The sequence below is a fragment of the Dipteris shenzhenensis genome, chromosome 32 (genome assembly GCF_047967505.1).
Source record: "Dipteris shenzhenensis isolate YYH24624 ecotype China chromosome 32, Dip_SZ_1.0, whole genome shotgun sequence".
NCBI classification, from domain to species: domain Eukaryota; kingdom Viridiplantae; phylum Streptophyta; class Polypodiopsida; order Gleicheniales; family Dipteridaceae; genus Dipteris; species Dipteris shenzhenensis.
Window position 1 is genome coordinate 45,893,848 of NC_141627.1, and position 20,468 is coordinate 45,914,315.

At 40.4% G+C, this 20,468-nt stretch overlaps 5 pseudogenes; all 5 read left to right on the top strand.

Annotated features, from left to right (window-relative positions):
• The first annotated feature begins 1,733 nt into the window (after positions 1 to 1,733).
• LOC147880848 (uncharacterized) lies at positions 1,734 to 2,722 on the top strand (annotated as a pseudogene).
• Positions 2,723 to 5,344: 2,622 nt separating this feature from the next.
• LOC147880849 (uncharacterized) lies at positions 5,345 to 7,399 on the top strand (annotated as a pseudogene).
• Positions 7,400 to 7,980: 581 nt separating this feature from the next.
• Positions 7,981 to 9,018, top strand: LOC147880850 (uncharacterized; annotated as a pseudogene).
• A 6,337-nt stretch (positions 9,019 to 15,355) lies between these two features.
• LOC147880851 (uncharacterized) lies at positions 15,356 to 17,303 on the top strand (annotated as a pseudogene).
• LOC147880852 (uncharacterized) lies at positions 17,265 to 18,905 on the top strand (annotated as a pseudogene).
• Positions 18,906 to 20,468: the final 1,563 nt, after the last annotated feature.

Genomic DNA, 20,468 nt, shown 5'->3' on the forward strand with positions numbered 1-20,468 from the left:
TTACTAATATACTATTTGTTTTTTGCAAAGCCGGAGAGGTGAAGGTGGTGACTATTGGCATCTGGTTGGTAGCGATGATGAAAAGGATGATCATTAGGACCATGTGCGTATTTTTTTGTAACTCCTTTCACACTCTCCCCTCTCTCTCTCTCTCTCTCTCCACACCCTCATCATCAAGCACCATCCCTCCTCTCCAATAAGGAATGTAAGTGCTCTCCCTCCCTTCTATGCACACACACACATATGCATTTGCACACACACATATACACACACAAATACACATGCACACAGTATAGTAGAAGGCCTCATTTATCGTGAATATAGACACCCAGGGATACAGGAGTGTGGGATTGGGCATTAGGTACCTATGCAGTAATAGGCACGGTACTCGACTAGCTGAAGCAATATGCGCGGTAATAGTGGAAAAAGATGTGTTCTCCTCCTTTGCGGGTTACTGCTTTGCCAAAACTTTCAAGAAGAGGGACAAAATGTGGTCACCCGCTTCTGCTCCTCTTCTTATATAAAAAATTTTGAATTTGATGTTATCGCAAAAATTATCGCATATTTACTATGGATATTGCTGCGTATATTGCCGCTCTATACATTGCTCATTGTGTGCCCGGATTTTGCTCTTTGCATATCTAGTTTTAGCATGTGTGGACATGCCATGCATTATTCATGCTTACAAAATGTACATAAAACATAGAATTGTAATATTCTATGTACACTTTGTAAGCATAAACTTAGGGTGATGAGATTCTTTGAAGTTTTTCACTTATTTTTAGGAATCAAATAATAATTATAAATTAAAAATTGAGATGACCATTTTTTTGTAAAATTAAGGTGTTAGTGTTATTTTTTGTCACATGTATTTCAAAAATTATTCTAACCCTTGTTCATAAGTGCTCTCCCTCCCTTCTATGCACACACATAGACACATATACACACACAAATACACATGCACACAGTATAGTAGAAGGCCTCATTTATCGTGAATATAGACACCCAGGGATACAGGAGTGTGGGATTGGGCATTAGGTACCTATGCGGTAATAGGCACGGTACTCGACTAGCTGAAGCAATATGCACGGTAATAGTGGAAAAAGATGTGTTCTCCTCCTTTGCGAGTTACTGCTTTGCCAAAACTTTCAAGAAGAGGGACAAAATGTGGTCACCCGCTTCTGCTCCTCTTCTTATATAAAAAATTTTGAATTTGATGTTATCGCAAAAATTATCGCATATTTACTATGGATATTGCCGCGTATATTGCCGCTCTATACATTGCTCATTGTGTGCCCAGATTTTGCTCTTTGCATATCTAGTTTTAGCATGTGTGGACATGCCATGCATTATTCATGCTTACAAAATGTACATAAAACATAGAATTGTAATATTCTATGTACACTTTGTAAGCATAAACTTAGGGTGATGAGATTCTTTGAAGTTTTTCACTTATTTTTAGGAATCAAATAATAATTATAAATTAAAAATTGAGATGACCATTTTTTTGTAAAATTAAGGTGTTAGTGTTATTTTTTGTCACATGTATTTCAAAAATTATTCTAACCCTTGTTCATATGTGTAGAATGAATGGGACGATAAGGAGCCGTGGGTGGGCCCAAAATGCCACTGATGGTCACTTGCCAATCTCTTGCACAAAGTGTAAAAGGGGCATCACACGTCTTCGATGTGTGTGTCTGAAGATTGGGGCTTATGGGAGGATTCATGGAAGCATGCACGAGAAGAGACGATGGACCTACAGACGTTGGCGGAGATTGACATTGCTCCACACTGGAGCATCATTGGTGGTGGAGCATAGAGAAGAAGGAAGGAGTGGCTATGGCAAGAGGCCGTCACAGGGGTTTCAACCCCCCAAGATCGGCACATCAAAAGGGGTTCATGATGGAGGTGCATCCATCGATGTTCTACCCCATGTGAGGGTTGAGGACACCATTTTGCATGAAATGATAGAGAATTTACTCCTTAATAATGCCAATAATGATTGTGAGGATGATTGCACGTGCGAGGAGACTAGACACTCTTCAGAAGAGTCCCTGCTTAAACCAATGTATGAGGGAAGTACTTACTCTATTTTGCAAGCCTTCCTCGAGATCTTGAATCTTCAGGCAATGTTTGGGTGGAGTAGTGTAAGTGTTGATGCAATTCTTAGGTAAGTATGCATATATATTTTAATGTCGTTAACACTACGTATTATACTTATTTTCTAATATTACTTTTTAATGATTTTTTGGTGTTTTAGATTGCTAGGAAAGTTGCTACCGGTAGATAATCAACTATCCGTCGATAGCCATCGAAGTGCTTGAGGTATTGTGACAAGTTTGAGGATTGACTATGCATACATGCATGCATGTGTCAATGATTGTGTGGTCTTTTGAGTGGGTGATGAGCATGCCTATGCAAATACATGTCCCAAATGTGGTGAGAACAGGTATAAAGATGGCATGCAAACCATCATAGTGCCTCGAAAGATTTTGAGACATTTTTCACTTATCCCTCATATCTAGCGTATGTTTACTAGCATATGTTTAAGAAAAAAAGGAGCAACACGCTAGTCGCATGGCATGCATCAAACCATAGTACGGATGGAGTCATGAGAGTACCAACCGATACACCGGCATGGGGTCACATTGAAGATACATGGTCGGAGTTTAGGGTGAAGCCTCGATACTTGAGGCTTGGCTTGGCTCTACTGATGGAGTGAATGCTAGTTAGGCCCTCTCAATGTGCACTCCAATGTGCATCTTGGAGTGCACATTAGAATGTTTAGTGCATTCCAATGTGCTCTCCAAAGTGTACATTGTACATTGCATCATCTACTTGTTCTTCTCTTCCTCTCACTCTCCATCTTCAATGTGCATTTCAATCTGCACATTGGAGTACTAGTTAAGCTCTTGTTTTAGAAATTAGATTGATATTTCAGATTATGTCTTCATCTTCTTTGAATCATTTTCATAGTATTATTTATTTTGTAGCCGATGGGTTATCATATGGGGGGGCTCAGGCCACATATATGCCTAGTTCTCCTAGTCGAGATTGAGCTACTAAGCATGGCCAGTTCAGTTGATATCCAGGCTGCTTTGCGTGTACGGGTTGAGTTCGAGTGGCTTACGGCCTTCCTATTTGGGCGATATATGCCCGAATAGCTCAGTGGCTATAGAATTTATTCCACACCTCCATATACCTCTCTATATGGGGGAACGCCATTGGTTCAGAGTGTGTCGCCTACGGCACCGCCTTCTACTGTCCCCTCCTACCCACTCTCTCCGTTGCCGATACATGGTTCCTCTTCGTTTCTTTTTTATCGGATCTCTCTGTTGCCCTTACAGGCTCCCTCTCCACTTTCCTCGCATCGACCTTCTCGTGCACGTGGAAACTCTTCAGAGGGTCGCTGTCGATCTTCAGGCAGTGGTAGACGGTTGCGCAGCTCTAGTGGATATTGCTGCTTTGGTGGAGGGGATATTGCCTCTCCTCTTGTTTCACCACTTCTCACTCTTGCAGAGGATGAGGACACAAATAGATTGATGCCTGACGGGTAGGGTCTATATTATCATACCCACCGAGGTGTGGAGGTGGATCTCAGTACTGTTGCTGGTAGGAGATTTCACACACACTTAAATAATCTGATACATTTGATGTATCAGAATTATTTTATAAAATTTCACGATTAAGATGTAAGCCTCATTATGAATTACATCGAAACTTGCTTGCACATCCGGTATCCAAATCCATCGGATCATCAATTTTCACGGCAATGGCTTGAAGAGCATGTAAAGATCCTTCTAAAAAATGAGAAGTCCAGTATGCAACGACAGACTACAAGCAAGCAGGTCGAAGACTCATATAGAAATTATCGTCCGAAAAACGTGCATGATATAGAGTGGGATCACGCTATAGCGAAAAAGGTGGAGAGTGCAGCCGGTGGTCGTGCGATACCGCGATACATGAGCAGCAAAGGGATCCCAAATCTTGACAGGTGCCGATGCACTATGGATTTGCAAGGAAGGCTGCTTAGAAAGACAAATTCGTATATTCATCAAATGCTAAACTCTAAGTATCCTAGCCTAAACACTTTTTTATTGATTTAGGTACACATTACCGGTTGGTGATTGACCCGAGAGATGATGAAGTATCGAGAGACCCACACGAAGCACGAAACATGGTTATGGCTCCTTGAAAATCATAATATAACTCAAGAGGAGTTCGACATAGCAATTGGAATTCTTCAGTAGATACGTAACAAATTTGATTAGAAGTTTAATATTTTTTATTTAACAATCAAATAATTACTAATATACTATTTGTTTTTTGCAAAGCCAGAGAGGTGAAGGTGGTGACTATTGGCATCTGGTTGGTAGCGATGATGAAAAGGATGATCATTAGGATCATGTGCGTATTTTTTTGTAACTCCTTTCACACTCTCCCCTCTCTCTCTCTCTCTCTCTCCACACCCTCATCATCAAGCACCATCCCTCCTCTCCAATAAGGAATGTAAGTGCTCTCCCTCCCTTCTATGCACACACATAGACACATATACACACACAAATACACATGCACACAGTATAGTAGAAGGCCTCATTTATCGTGAATATAGACACCCAGGGATACAGGAGTGTGGGATTGGGCATTAGGTACCTATGCGGTAATAGGCACGGTACTCGACTAGCTGAAGCAATATGCACGGTAATAGTGGAAAAAGATGTGTTCTCCTCCTTTGCGAGTTACTGCTTTGCCAAAACTTTCAAGAAGAGGGACAAAATGTGGTCACCCGCTTCTGCTCCTCTTCTTATATAAAAAATTTTGAATTTGATGTTATCGCAAAAATTATCGCATATTTACTATGGATATTGCCGCGTATATTGCCGCTCTATACATTGCTCATTGTGTGCCCAGATTTTGCTCTTTGCATATCTAGTTTTAGCATGTGTGGACATGCCATGCATTATTCATGCTTACAAAATGTACATAAAACATAGAATTGTAATATTCTATGTACACTTTGTAAGCATAAACTTAGGGTGATGAGATTCTTTGAAGTTTTTCACTTATTTTTAGGAATCAAATAATAATTATAAATTAAAAATTGAGATGACCATTTTTTTGTAAAATTAAGGTGTTAGTGTTATTTTTTGTCACATGTATTTCAAAAATTATTCTAACCCTTGTTCATATGTGTAGAATGAATGGGACGATAAGGAGCCGTGGGTGGGCCCAAAATGCCACTGATGGTCACTTGCCAATCTCTTGCACAAAGTGTAAAAGGGGCATCACACGTCTTCGATGTGTGTGTCTGAAGATTGGGGCTTATGGGAGGATTCATGGAAGCATGCACGAGAAGAGACGATGGACCTACAGACGTTGGCGGAGATTGACATTGCTCCACACTGGAGCATCATTGGTGGTGGAGCATAGAGAAGAAGGAAGGAGTGGCTATGGCAAGAGGCCGTCACAGGGGTTTCAACCCCCCAAGATCGGCACATCAAAAGGGGTTCATGATGGAGGTGCATCCATCGATGTTCTACCCCATGTGAGGGTTGAGGACACCATATTGCATGAAATGATAGAGAATTTACTCCTTAATAATGCCAATAATGATTGTGAGGATGATTGCACGTGCGAGGACACTAGACACTCTTCAGAAGAGTCCTTGCTTAAACCAATGTATGAGGGAAGTACTTACTCTATTTTGCAAGCCTTCCTCGAGATCTTGAATCTTCAGGCAATGTTTGGGTGGAGTAGTGTAAGTGTTGATGCAATTCTTAGGTAAGTATGCATATATATTTTAATGTCGTTAACACTACGTATTATACTTATTTTCTAATATTACTTTTTAATGATTTTTTGGTGTTTTAGATTGCTAGGAAAGTTGCTACCGGTAGATAATCAACTATCCATCGATAGCCATCGAAGTGCTTGAGGTATTGTGACAAGTTTGAGGATTGACTATGCATACATACATGCATGTGTCAATGATTGTGTGCTCTTTTAAGTGGGTGATGAGCATGCTTATGCAAATACATGTCCCAAATGTGGTGAGAACAGGTATAAAGATGGCATGCAAAGATGGCATGCAAACCACCATAGTGCCTCACAAGATTTTGAGACATTTTTCACTTATCCCTCATATCCAGCATATGTTTAAGAAAAAAAGGAGCAACACGCTAGTCGCATGGCATGCATCAAACCATAGTACGGATGGAGTCATGAGAGTACCAACCGATACACCGGCATGGGGTCACATTGAAGATACATGGCCGGAGTTTAGGGTGAAGCCTCGATACTTGAGGCTTGGCTTGGCTCTACTGATGGACTGAATCTCTTCGACGAACGCTCCACTACTTGGAATACTTGGTCGGTTGTGCTTGCAAAAAAACTACAACATTCCACCATGGGAGACAACCAAAAAAGGCAACATCTTTCTCTCTCTTCTCATCCTAGGCAAGCATAAGGTTAAAAACATCGATGTTTACCTAGAGCCTCTTATTGAGGATCTCCAGGAGTTGTGGAGAGGCATCAAGGTGATGGATGTTTCTAGGCCCTCTCGAGATTGACATGTTTTGGTGAAGGGCATCCTCCACAATTTTTGGTGAAGGGCATCCTCTTGTGGAGGATGCATGACTTTTCAAGATTTAGAGAGATTTCTGGTATGCCCATATCCTATCTTTGAGTGTTATGTATATATCAAAGTGTATTGAAAAATGTGATCACCCTTCTTATTTGTACCTATGCTTTAGGTTTATCCACCTCCAAATAGTGCATGTCCAATTTGTGGTCCCCATCATTGGTGACAGAGAGGCCCGTGCTCCTAAACAAGGTGATATATCCTAATAACCATCGGTTCTTACCTACATCGCATCCCAAGCATGTACCTTCTACCAATGCGATGGTGACATTCCAATGGAACGTGCAAGATTGGGAGGAGCATCATGTGGAATCCCCTCCTCCTACTAATGGACAATTGAGAGGTATGTCATGACATTCGATCTTGTTTAGCCTCCCCTATTGGTCAAAATTGAAGATCCAACATCTTTTGGATCCCATGAACATGTTCAAAAATGTGGAACAAGCCATATGGGATCATGTAACGGGTAAGAGGGATTCACTTGGTGCTAGGGAAGACATGCAAGCCCTTCGGTGTCTCCCTACCTCGACTGCACCTTGCATAGGATCTCGTGGAAAGATTATCCTTCTCAAGGCACGTTGGATTATGTCCAAAGTAGAGCAAGAGAAAATGAGGCAAGTCATTACCTCCATCCGCACTCCCACTGGCTAGATGTAGTCCCTCAAGGGTACATTCATAAAAAGCAAGAAGGGAGGCTCTGCTCAACTCTGTGGACTCAAGAGTTATAATTGGCATAGGATGCTTCAGATTAAACACTAATATTTATGTCTTTATTTACATGTACTTATGTCCTTAATGCAATAATCACACGTATGCTCTTGTTTTATAGTTTGTCATTCCAAAAGGCATAAGTGGATATGGAGACGCAAAGGTGAAAAGAGCAATCTTCAAGGTTGAAGAGGTGGTGAGGTAATGTACAATAACTCTTCTTCCATTATTAGATTCTCTCTCTCTCTCAATCACGTGGCTAAATACTTCTAGTACTTGTAGATTTGTCAGCTTTAAAGAGATAGAAATCTCATCCATCCCTGTAGCTTGCCTTCTTGCAATGGAGGCCGTTTGTGCTCTCAAGGATGCTTTTTCATGATCCATTCTTATTAGTCAAGTGCACATACTACTCCATTTAGTTGATGAGATTGCCATTTGTGGTGTTATGTACTCTAGGTGGAAAGTATGGCAAAAGGATGGATAGTACAAGAGTCTTTTGTCTATGTCTCTCAATATCTCTCCACCATTGATACATCCCACCATTGATCCATCATTGTCTTCATCTATGGATCAAACAGGAGGACCCGAAGATGCACTCCAACATTCCTAGTGGAAAAGGGACCTTTCTCATTATGGATAGAGATTTTTTAGCTATGGTTAATAATTACACTCTACTCAATGCTCCCGTGATGACAAAATGCGTAAATATGTTCGTGGAGGCACGTGCAACAAGTCATAGAGAGAGAGATGCATGGAAGAGGGCACATGGAGAAAGGAGAGCATCTCCATTTCCTAAAGAGCTTGCGAAATTTGTCGCTCTCATTGATGTGGAATGGATACATGCTATGATGACCAAAGCTAAGGCACAAGGAGAGCAAATCAGCCCTAGGGAATGGGAGTATGCAAGATGTTGCATGCCAAAGGTAATGAAAAAATAGTCCATATGTGGATTTGTTTGTGTATATATCTTTCTGTATATGTGTTTGAGTATATGCAATTAAAATCTATTGATTTTGCAGAGCCTTACTTTCAACTCTATGTGGTCTCAAGGGCATCATTTTCGTACCCGAAGGGTGGATAGGAGCAAAACCACTAGCAATAATGGAGTCATGGGCAACTTCGATATTACAAGCAAAGATATGAGGTATTGTGGAACCATAGAAAGAATAATCAAAGTAGATTTCAGAACATTTCACTCCTTTCTCTTTGAGTGTCGATGGTTTGCGAGTGCAGTGATGAAACATGAGAGTGGTCTACATATGATGGATTCCGCCAAGTTTCATCATGGAAAACCTATATCTTGGTGTGGTGCACCCTACTAGTTGTGAGCATGTAAAGACATGCAAGAACTTATAATTAAATATATAGAATTCAAGTGGTCATTGCTTAACCTACTTTTTTTGAATTTTTTTATTGATAGGTCTTCTATGTGCCTTCCCTACATCAAAAAAGGCTATGGTATGTGATGTTAGTCACATCACGGATCTATGTTTGTAGAGACAGATGTAGAGCATGTTATTGACCCTAATATAGCACGCCATGAAGATGCAGAGGAGGATACTATTGAGGTTGAAGAAATGCAACTTCTCTCCAATACGCACCATAGTGGGAAAGATGGAGATGGAAAAGATGACAACAACTCGATAGAAGATGCTTCAAATGAAGAATAAATGAGTTTATTTATCGATCTAGCCACCATGGGCTTAGATATGTATACTAATGCTTGTAGAGACCTCTTGTAAGACAAAAATTGATATCCATTTGTATTTGTGTTTGTGATTGTCTTATAATTATGCTTCTATTTTTGTTACTTTTTTTATATTTGTCATGTGGTCATTGTCATTGAATCCATAGGAATTCTCTCAATATTGAACATATCTCCTTAGAATTTGATTGTGTGGTATATAATTAGAATATGTCCAATCTCCTTAAGATCTATACATATATACACACATTTACACATACACACATATATATTATAATTGATTAAAAATTTAAATGGTATATAATTAGAATATGTCCAATCTCCTTAAGATCTATACATATATACACACATTTACACATACACACATATATATTATAATTGATTAAAAATTTAAATGTTTATGTGAAAGAGAGAGAGATGATGAGAGATATAGAGAAAGAGAAAACAAACATAATATATAAGTGAGTTAAAATCCATATATTTGTGAAATACATACATATATACATACTTGTCTAATTATAATAGAAGGCATTGTTTACCACCGCGAATATAATCGTGTAAATACAGAGGGTAGTGGGACTTAGCATTAGGCACCAGTTCGGCAATATTACCGGCAATAGGCGTAGCAATGGTCCAGGAGCAATAGGCGCAGTAATACTCGCGGGTATATCGCGCCTCTATTACCGTGCTTGTTGTCGGGACTATTACCGCGATAATATCTGTGCTTATTACCACTAACTGGTTTTTTCAAAAAAAAAGGGATGACCATTTGGATTGGGTCCTAAAAAGACCCATCCAGATGGTCATCCCTTTTTGTTTAATAAATAAATTTTAAATATAATTAAAATCAAACACCTCAAAGATAACAATTTCAAAATTTATTTTTTTATTATTCATGAAGAGTTTTACAAAAGAAGCCCAAAATAAAGACGAGCTTATATACATAGGGGGATTTACAAAATATAATTAAAACTAGTCATTATCTTCTTCATCATCATCGCTAGCGGGACGCCATTCACCACCTTCACCTCTTTGGCTCTGAAAAAACACATAGAATATTAGTAACTATTTGATCATTAAATTAAAAAATATTAAACTTTAAATCAAATATATTACTTACCTGTTGAAGAGTCCCAATTGCCTTATTGAACTCATCTTGAGTTATGTTACGATTTTCAAGGAGCCATAGCCATGTTTCATACTCTGTGTGAGCCTCTCAATACTTCACTATCTCTCGTGTCGGCCGCCAACCAGTAATGTGTGCCTAAATCAATTAAAAGATATTTAGAATACGATACTTAGTGGTAGGGGTTTGATGGTTTATATTTAAAATTATTAAAAAAACTTACAATTTTATCTTTCCAAGCAGCCTTTCCTCTAGACCCGTAGTGTGTAGGCACCTCTGGCGTCTCGCTGCTGCTCAGCCACCAGCTGTGCTCTCCACCTTTTTGGCTATGGCATAATCCCACTCTGCATTCTGCCACTTACTTGCCTGCTGCCCATCGGATACTAGACTTTTTGTTTTTTAGGAAGAGCTTTACATGCTCTTCAAGCCATTCCCATGAAAACTGGTGTTCTGGTGGATTTGGATACCGGATGTGCGTACAAGTTTCTATGTAGTTTAGGAGACTCACATCTTGATCCCAAAATTTTATAAAACAATTCTGATACGTCGAATGTATCAGATTGTTTAAGTGAGTCCGTAAACTCCTACCAGCAGCAGTACCAAGATTCACATCTCCACCTCGGTGGGTATGGTAATATAGGGCGTCGGTCTATCTGTGTCCTCATCCTCTACAGGAGTGGGAAGTGGTGAAACAGGAGGAGAGTCAACATCTCCTCCACCAAAGCAACATGATCCACTGGAGCAACGTGAGCATCTACCGCTACCAGAAGATCGACGACAACCCTCTGAGGAGCCTCCATGTGCAGGAGAAGGTCGATGTGAGGGAAGTGGAGAGGGAGCCTGTGAAGGTAACAGAGAGGGCTGTGAAGGTAATGGAGAGGGCCGATGCGAGGGAAATGGGGAGGGAGCCTATGATGGCAACGGAGAGGGTCGGTAAGAGGGAAGTGTAGAAGATGGTGCCGTAGGTGGCACACTCTGGACTAGTGGCATGCCCCCATATGTAGAAGTATATGGAGGCATAGAGTAAATGCCATAAGCACTGAGCTGTTCGAGCGTACAGCGAGGCCATAAGCTGCTCTTACTCTGCAAGTGCCCGCAAAGTGGCCTGGATATCACTTGGGCTAGCTACGCCTAAGAGACTAGATTCTGACTCTTTGAACTGGGCATCATATGCGGCCTGAGCTTCCGCATATGATAGCCCATCATTTATATAATCGCCTATACTATGAAAGCGGTTCGAGGAAGATGATGCCATAATCTGCAAGAGCAAAATAAATATTTTAATAATATACTCTCTCTCTCTCTCAATATAATTTTTAACTAGCGTCTAATTAGAGCATATTAAAGGGAGTGAGAGAGAGAGAGAGACAGAGAGAGAAAAAGAAGAGAGAAAATATGCACATTAAGAAGGGGGAGAGAGAAAATGTGCACATGGGGGTGCACATTGAAAATGAAAGAAAAAGAGTGTGTATATATATGCACATTAATGTGTACATACACACTCAATGTGCACATCCAAGTGCACATTGAAGGGGGGAAGAGAGAGATCAATGTGCCATCTAAGGCACTGAGATGGGAAGGAGAGAGGGAGAGTGCACATTGAGAAGGGAAGAGAGAGAGTGTGTGTGAAGAATGAAGAGGGAGCAAAGGAGGTAAAACAGAAGAAACATGAGGTGAAAGAAAAGAAGCGAGAAGAAAGCGACATTAAATACTTGTAGAAACTTGATCTCGATAATATTCTGCAAACTTGTATACATCAAAACTTGATCTTGGCTTTTGACCTAGCTTGGGCTTTTGCAATGCTTCCAAACCTCGAGGATACTGAATCGGATGACACCTGTAATGTTTCTACAAGTTTTTAATGTCGCTTTTCTCTCGCTTTTTTTTTGCTACCTCATGTTTCTTCTCTTCTACCTTCATTGCATCGCTCTTTGACCCTATCTAGAACAATCTCCTTCTAATTTCTTCTTTATATGTAAATATCTCCCAACTCTCTTATTCCTCTCTAAATATCTCTCTATATATATCTCTCTTTAACTCTCTAGATCTATCTCTATCTCATCTCTTATTCCTCTCTAAATCTCTCTCTTTATATATATCTCTACACGTTGAGAAGGAGAGAGGGAGAGTGCACATTGAGAAGGGAAGAGAGTGTGTGTGTGTGTGTATATGTGCACATATGGGAAGGAGAGAGGGAGAGTGCACATTGAGAAGGGAAGAGAGTGTGTGTGTGTGTGTATATATGTGCACATTAATGTGCACATACACATTCAATATAAATATCTATTTTTTTTATAAATATAAAAAATTTATTTTTTATAAATATAAACCGTGTATATGTGTGTGAATCTTAGGTGTGTCAAATCCTATGTGAGAAAAAAATCCTAGGTGGGAGAATCCTATGTGAGGTGGAGAATCATATGTGAGGGGGAATCCTATGTGAAGAGGGGAATCCTATGTCTAAAGGGGATCCTATGTGGGTGCCTCTCTTCTATAAAAGAGAGGCATGCCTTCACTTAAGCTCTCTGCATCTCTCATCTAGGCTCTCTATATGTCTCATCTAAGCTCTCAACTTCTCTCATCTAAGCTCTCTAATCTCTCTACTTCTCTCATCTCAACTGGAGCCTAAGTGGAGTGCCTAAGTGGAGTCTATTGGTGCTTCTTCTATTGGTGCCTCTTCTATTCGATCTCACATATGGAGGTAAGCGCTCTCACCCTTCTTGAGAGAGAAGAGAGAGAGGGTGAGTGTGTATGTGCACATTGATGTGCACATATACACTCAATGTGCACAAAGGAGTGCACATTAAAGGGAGGGTACACACTCAATGTGCACATTGGAGTGCACATTGAGGGAGGAGAGAGAGAGGGTGAGTGTGTATGTGCACATTGATGTGCACATACAGACTCAATGTGCACAAAGGAGTGCACATTGAAGGGAGGGTACAAACTCAATGTGCACATTGAGGGGGGAGAGAGAGAGGGTGAGAGTGTATGTGCACATTGATGTGCACATACACACTCAATGTGCACTTTGAAGGGAAGAGAAAGAGGCAATGTGCACATTAGAGTGCACATTGAGGGAGGAGAGAGAGAGGGTGAGTGTGTATGTGCACATTGATGTGCACATACACACTCAATGTACACAAAAGAGTGCACATTGAAGGGTGGAGAGAGGCAATGTGCACATTGGAGTGCACATTGAGGGAGGAGAGAGAGAGAGAGTGTGAGTGTGTATGTGCACATTGATGTGCACATACACACTCAATGTGCACAAAGGAGTGCACATTGAGGGGAGAGAGAGAGATCAATATGCACATTGGAGTGCACATTGAAGGAGGAGAATTCATTCCAATGAGTGTGTATGTGCACATTGATGTGCACATACACACTCAATGTGCACAAAGGAGTGCACATTGAGGGGAGAGAGAGAGATCAATATGCACATTGGAGTGCACATTGAAGGAGGAGAATTCATTCCAATGTTCAATGTGCACATTGGAATGCAATAAGCATTTCAATGTGCACTCTAATGTACACATTGAAAGAGAGAAAAAAAAAAGCACATTGAAATGCAATAAGCATTTCAATGTGCACATCTAATGTGCACATTGGAATGCTTATTGCATTCCAATGTGTTAGATGTGCACATTGGAATGCTTCTTGCATTCCAATGTGCAATGTGCATTTTAGAGTGCACATTGGAATGCTTGAAGCATTCCAATGTGCACTCTAATGTGCACATTAAAAGAGGGAGAAAAAAAAAAGGCACATTGGAATGCAAGAAGCATTCCAATGTGCACATCTAATGTGCACATTGGAATGCTTATTGCATTCCAACGTGTTAGATGTGCACATTGGAATGCTTCTTGCATTCCAATGTGCAATGTGCATTTTAGAGTGCACATTGGAATGCTTGAGGCACTCCAATGTGCACATTAATGTGTGTGTATGTGTGTTTGCAATGTGTGTGTGTGTATATGCAACATGCACATCAACGCATGCACGTGTGTGTGCATGCAAAATGCACATTAGGTGTGTGCATATGTGTGTATGATGCTTGTGTGTGTGTGTGTGTGTGTGTGTGTGTGTGTGTGTGTGTGTGTGCATGTGCATGTGTATGTGTGCATATGTGTGTGTGTGCATGTGTGTGTGTATGTGTGTGCATGTGCAGGTGCATGTGGGTGTGTGGGTGTGTTCCTGTGTGTGTGTGTGCATAGAGGGAGAGAGAGAAGCACTTACATCGCTTCTTGAAGACGGGAAGATGGCGCTTGATGTCGAGGGTGTGGAGGAGAAGAGAGAGTATGAGAGAGAGAGAGAGAGAGAGGGATATGGCTATGGTGAGGAAGCAAGAAGCTCCGCGCTGCTGCTGCAGGTAGACTGTTTTCTTCAAAAAGAGGGACAAACGGGCATCGCCCGCCTCTGCCCCTCTAATTATATAAAAAAATTTAAAATTAATTTTACCGCGGATATTATCGTGTCAGGTACCGCGCTTATTGCCGCTCTGTGCAAAAGCCATGGCGTGCCTGGATTTTCTTCTTGGCATCTATCTTTTTGTCATGTGTGTACATGACATGCTAGATTCTTGCTTACAAAGGTACCTACTAGGTCATAGGAATGTACACTTTGTCAGCATAGAATTAGGATGAGGAGAATCAAATAATTTTTATAAATTCAATATAAGAATGCACATTTACTTTTGTAAAATCATGATTTTTTTTTGTCACAAGTATTTCAAAAATTATCATAAATCCTTGTTCATGTGTGTAGAACGAATGGGACAATGAGGGGCTGCGGGCGCCCGGAACGCACTCGATGGTTGGCCGATCACTTGCCATGCTCTTGCATAAGGTGTAAAAGGGGCATTGCATGTCTTCGATACGTATTCTTGGTGCATGTTGAAGATTGGGGCTTATGGGAGGATCCACGGAAGCATACACGAGAAGAGACGATGGATCCACGAACGACGGCGGAGATTGACATTGCTCCACATTGGAGTGTCATTGGTGGCAGAGCACAAAGGAGAAGGGAGGAGAGGATACGTCAAGAGGCTGTCACAAGAGTTTCAACCCTCCCTCCCCCTGAGGTCGGCACATCAAGAGGAGTTCATGATGAAGGTGCATGTGTATCCGCCAATACACTACCCCATGTGAGAGTTGAGGATACCATTTTACATGAAATGGTGAAAGATTTACTCCTCAATGAAGCTAATAATGATTGTGATGATGATTGCACATGCAAGGAGGTCAGGCAATCTTCAGAGGAGTCCTTACTTGAAGTAGCCCACAAACCGGTGTATGAGGGAAGTACTTACTCTATTTTGCGAGCTTCTCTCGAGATCTTGAATCTTCAGGCGATGTTTGGATGGAGTAGTGCAAGTGTCAATGCACTTCTTAGGTAAGTATCTTTATATTTTTTAATATCGTTAACATCATGTATTATACTTATTTTCTAATATTATTTTTTTTCATGATTTTTTGGTATGTTTTAGATTGCTGGGGAAGTTGTTACCGGTAGGTAATCAATTGCCCAATAGACATCGAAGTGCTCGAGGTATTGTGATGAGCTTAGGGATGGACTATGTGCACATACATGCATGTGTCAATGATTGTATGCTATTTCGTGGTGAGCATGCCTATGCAGATACATGTCCCAAATGTGGAGAGAAGAGGTATAAAGATGGCATGCAAACCACCACAGTGCCTTGCAAGGTGTTGAGGCATTTTCCACTTATCCCTCATGTCCAACATATGTTTAGAAGCAAAGGGAGTAGCACACTAGTCACTTGGCATGCATCAAATCGTAGTACAGATGGAGTCATGACAGTGCCAACGGATACACCGGCATGGAGTCACATTGAAAATACATGGCCAGAGTTTAGGGTGGAGCCTCGACACTTGAGGCTTGGTTTGGCTACTGGTGAAGTGAACCCCTTCAGCGAACGTTCCACTACTTGGAGTACTTGGCCAGTTGTAGTTGTGAACTACAACATTCCACCATGAGAGACAACAAAAAAAGGCAACATCTTTCTCTCTCTTCTCATCCCAGGAAAGCATAAGTTTAAACACATGGATGTTTACCTAAAGCCTCTTGTGAAGGAGCTCCAGGAGTTGTGGAGAGGCATCAAGGTAATGGATGTTTCTAGGCCCCTTTGAGATCGACATGCTTTGGTGAAGGGCATCCTCTTGTGGACGATGCATGACTTTCTAGGCTTTGGAGAGATCTCTGGTATACTCATATCTTTTCTTTGAATGCTATGTATATATCAAAATGTATTGAAAAATGTGCTCATCCTTCTTGTTTGTATGTATGTTGCAGGTTTATCCATATCCGGGCATATAGCATGTCCAATTTGTGGTCCATCATTGGTGACAGAGAGGCCCATGCTCCTAAACAAGGTGATATATCCCAACAACCATAGATTCTTGCCTACATCGTATCCCAAGTATGTACCTTCCACCAATGGGATGGAGCCATTTCAATGGAACATGCAAGATTGGGCAAAGCATTGGGAGGAGCATCATGCACAATCTCCTCCTCCTAATGGATCACCGAGAGGTATGTCACGATATTCGATCTTGTTTAGTCTCCCCTATTGGTCAAAATTGAAGATCCAACACCTTTTGGATCCCATGCACATGTTTAAGAATGTGGGATAAGCCATATGGGATCATTTACGGGTAAAAGGGATTCACTTAGTGCTAGGGAAGACATGCAAGCCCTTCGGCGTCTCCCTCCCTCAACTACACCTCGCATGGGGCCTCACGGGAGGATTATCCTTCCTAAGGCACCTTGGATTATGTCCAAAATAGAGCAATAGTAAATGAAGCAATTCATTACTTCCATCCGCACCCCCACCGACTACATGCGATCTCTCAAGGGTACATTCACAAAAAGCAAGAAGGGAGGTTCGGCTCAACTCTATGGACTCAAGAGGCATGATTGGCATAAGATGCTTCAGGTTAAATACTAATATTTTTTTCTCTCCTTATATGTACTTATATCTTCGATGTAATAATCACATGTATGCTCTTGTTTTATAGTTTGTCATTCCAAAAGGAATAAGTGGATATGGAGATGCAAAGGTGAAGAGAGCAATATTCAAGGTTGGAGAGGTAGTGAGGTAATGTACAATAACTCCTATTCTAATCATGAATCTCTCTCTTTCTCAATCATGTGACTAAATACTTGTATTACTTGTAGGTTTGTGAGCTCCAAAGAGATAGAAATCTCTTCCATTCTTATAGCTCGCCTTCTTGTAGTGGAGGCCGTTTGTGCTCTCGAAGATGCTTTTTCACGATCCGTTCTTGTTAGTCAAGTGCACTTACTACTCCATTTAGTTGATGAGATTGCCATTTGTGGTGTGGTGCACTCTAGGTGGATGTTCTTTTTGGAGAGATTCCTCAAGACACTAAAAGATTTTGTCAAATTATGAGCTCAACCGGAAGCAAGTATGACAGAAGGGTGGATAGTGCAAGAGGCTTTTGTCTATGTTTCTCAATATCTCTCCACCATTGATCCATCATTGCCTTGTCTATGGACCGAAGAGGAGGACCCGAAGATGCATTCCAACATCCCTAGTGAAAAAGGGACCTTGCTCGTTATGGATAGAGATTTGCGGGCTATGGTAAATAACTACTCCCTACTTAATGCTCCCGTGATGACAAAATGGGTGGATATGTTCGTGGAAGCCCGTGCAACAAGAGACAAAGAAAGAGATGCATGGAAGAGGGCACATGGAGGAAGGAGAGCACCTCTTTTTCCTAAAGAGCTTGCAAACTTTTTCGCTCTCATTGATGTGGATTGGATACATGCTACGATGACCAAAGCTAAGGCACAAGGAGAGCGAATTAGCCCTAGAGAATGGGAGTACGCAAGAGGGTGCATGCCAAAGGTAACAAGAAAATAGTTTATATATGAATTTGCTTATGCATATGTCTTTGTGTTTATTTGTTTGAGTATATGCATTTAAAATCTATTGATTTTGCAGGGTCTTACTTTCAACTCTATGTGGTCTCAAGGGCGTCATTTTCGTACCCGCCGAAGGGTGGATGAAAGCAGAACCACAAGCGATAGCGGAGTGATGGGCAACTTTGACACTACAAGTGAAGAGGTGAGGTATTGTGGAACCATAGAAAGAATAATCAAAGTGGATTTCAGAACATTTCACTCATTTCTCTTCGAGTGTCGATGGTTTGCGGGTGCGGTGATGAAACATGAGAGTGGTCTATATATGGTGGATTCCACCAAGTTTCATCATGGAAAAACTGATATCTTGGTACACCCTACTAGTTGCGAGCAGGTAAAGAGATGCAAGAAATGATAATTAAATTTATAAAATTCAAGTGATCATTGCCTAACCTTGTTGTTTTGAATTTTTTTCTTGATAGGTATTTTATGTGCCTTCCCTACATCAAAGAAGACTATGGTATGTGATTCCAGTCACACCACAGAGTAGGTAGATCTTTGCAGAGACAGATGTAGAGCATGTTATCGACCCTCCTATAGCACATCATGAAGATGCGGAGGAGGATGCCACTAAGGTTGATGAAATACAACCTCTCTCCAATGCGCACCATAGTGGGGAAGATGAAGATGGGGAAGATGACAACGACTCAATGGAAGATGCTTCGGATGAAGAAGAAATGAGTTTATTTATTGATCTAGCCACCATGGGCTTAGATATGGATACTAATGCTTGTAGAGATCTCTTGGTAGATGAAAATTGATATCCATGTTCTTGATATTTATATCTTGTATTGTGTTTGTCATTGTCTTATATTTGTGCTTCTATTTTTGTCACTTTTTTTATATTTATCATTGTAATCCTTGCCGTTAAATCCATAGGAATTTTTTCAATATTGAACATATCTCTTCAGAATATATTAGGTGATATGTAAATTAGATGTCCAATCTCCTTATGATCTATACATATATACATATATACACACATTTCCACTTACACACATATATATTATAAATGATTAAAAATTTAAATGTTTATAAGAAAGAGTGGAACAGAGAGAGATGATGAGAGAGAGAGAGAGAGAGAGAGAGAGAGAGAAAATAAAAACAAACATAATATATAAGTGAGTTAAAATCTATATCTTTGTGAAATATATACATACATACTTATCCAAAATACATACATACATACATATATATATATATATATATATATATATATATATATATATACATACATACATACATTTACACATGCATACATATATATTATAATTGATTTAAAAATGTATATATTTATGAGAAAGAGTGAAATAGAGAGAGATAATAGAAAAGAAAAAAAAGAGAAAACAAAAAATAGACAATTAAACATAACATATAATTAAGTGAGTTAAAATTCAAATATTTATGAAGAGAAGGGGAAGAAAAAAGAATGGAAGAGAGATGATGGGAGAGAGAGAGAGAGAGAGACTGGGAGAGGGAGAGAGATGATGGTAGGAGAGAGAGAGAGAGGGAAAGAGATGATGAGAGGGAGGGAGGGAGAGAGAGAGAGAGAGAGAGAGAGAGAGAGAGAGAGAGAGAGAGCCGGCACACTCCAAAAAGACAGGAGTGAGAAATTCGGTTTGTGCTGTAATAGTCACGGTAATAACCACGGTAATACATGCAGTAATAGCGCGCTAGTTACCCGCCCTCCAGCCCCTCCTCACTCTCTCTCTTTTCTTTTCCATTCTCTCTCCAAGGTCACAGTAATAACCTGCTGCAAACACCCTATTCTCCTATAGTGTAAAATATATACATACATATATACACACATTTACACATATACACATATATATTATAATTCATGATTTAAAAATTTATATGTTTATGAGAAAGAGTAAAAGAGAGAGAGATCATGGGAGAGAGAGAGAAATAGAGAAAACGAAAACAAACATAATATATAAGTGAGTTAAAATCCAAATATCTGTGAAAGAGAGTGGAAGAAAAATAGAATGGGAGAGAGATGATAGAGGAGAGAGAGAAAGTGAGAGAGAAAGAGAGATGATAGGGAGAGAGAGAGAGAGAGAGAGAGAGAGAGAGAGAGAGAGAGATGATGATGATGAGAAAGAGAGAGACAAAAAGTGAGAACAAACGAAACAAGCGAGAGTTTGAAAAAAAACTATAGCGATAATAAACATAGTAATAATCGCAATAATATCTGTGGTAATACCCGCGATAATAGCATGCTAGATGTCCTCTCTCCACCCCCACTCTCTCTCTTCTTTTTCTCATTCTCTATCCGGAGCCACAGTAATAACCCATTGCAAACACCTGATTCTCTCATAGTG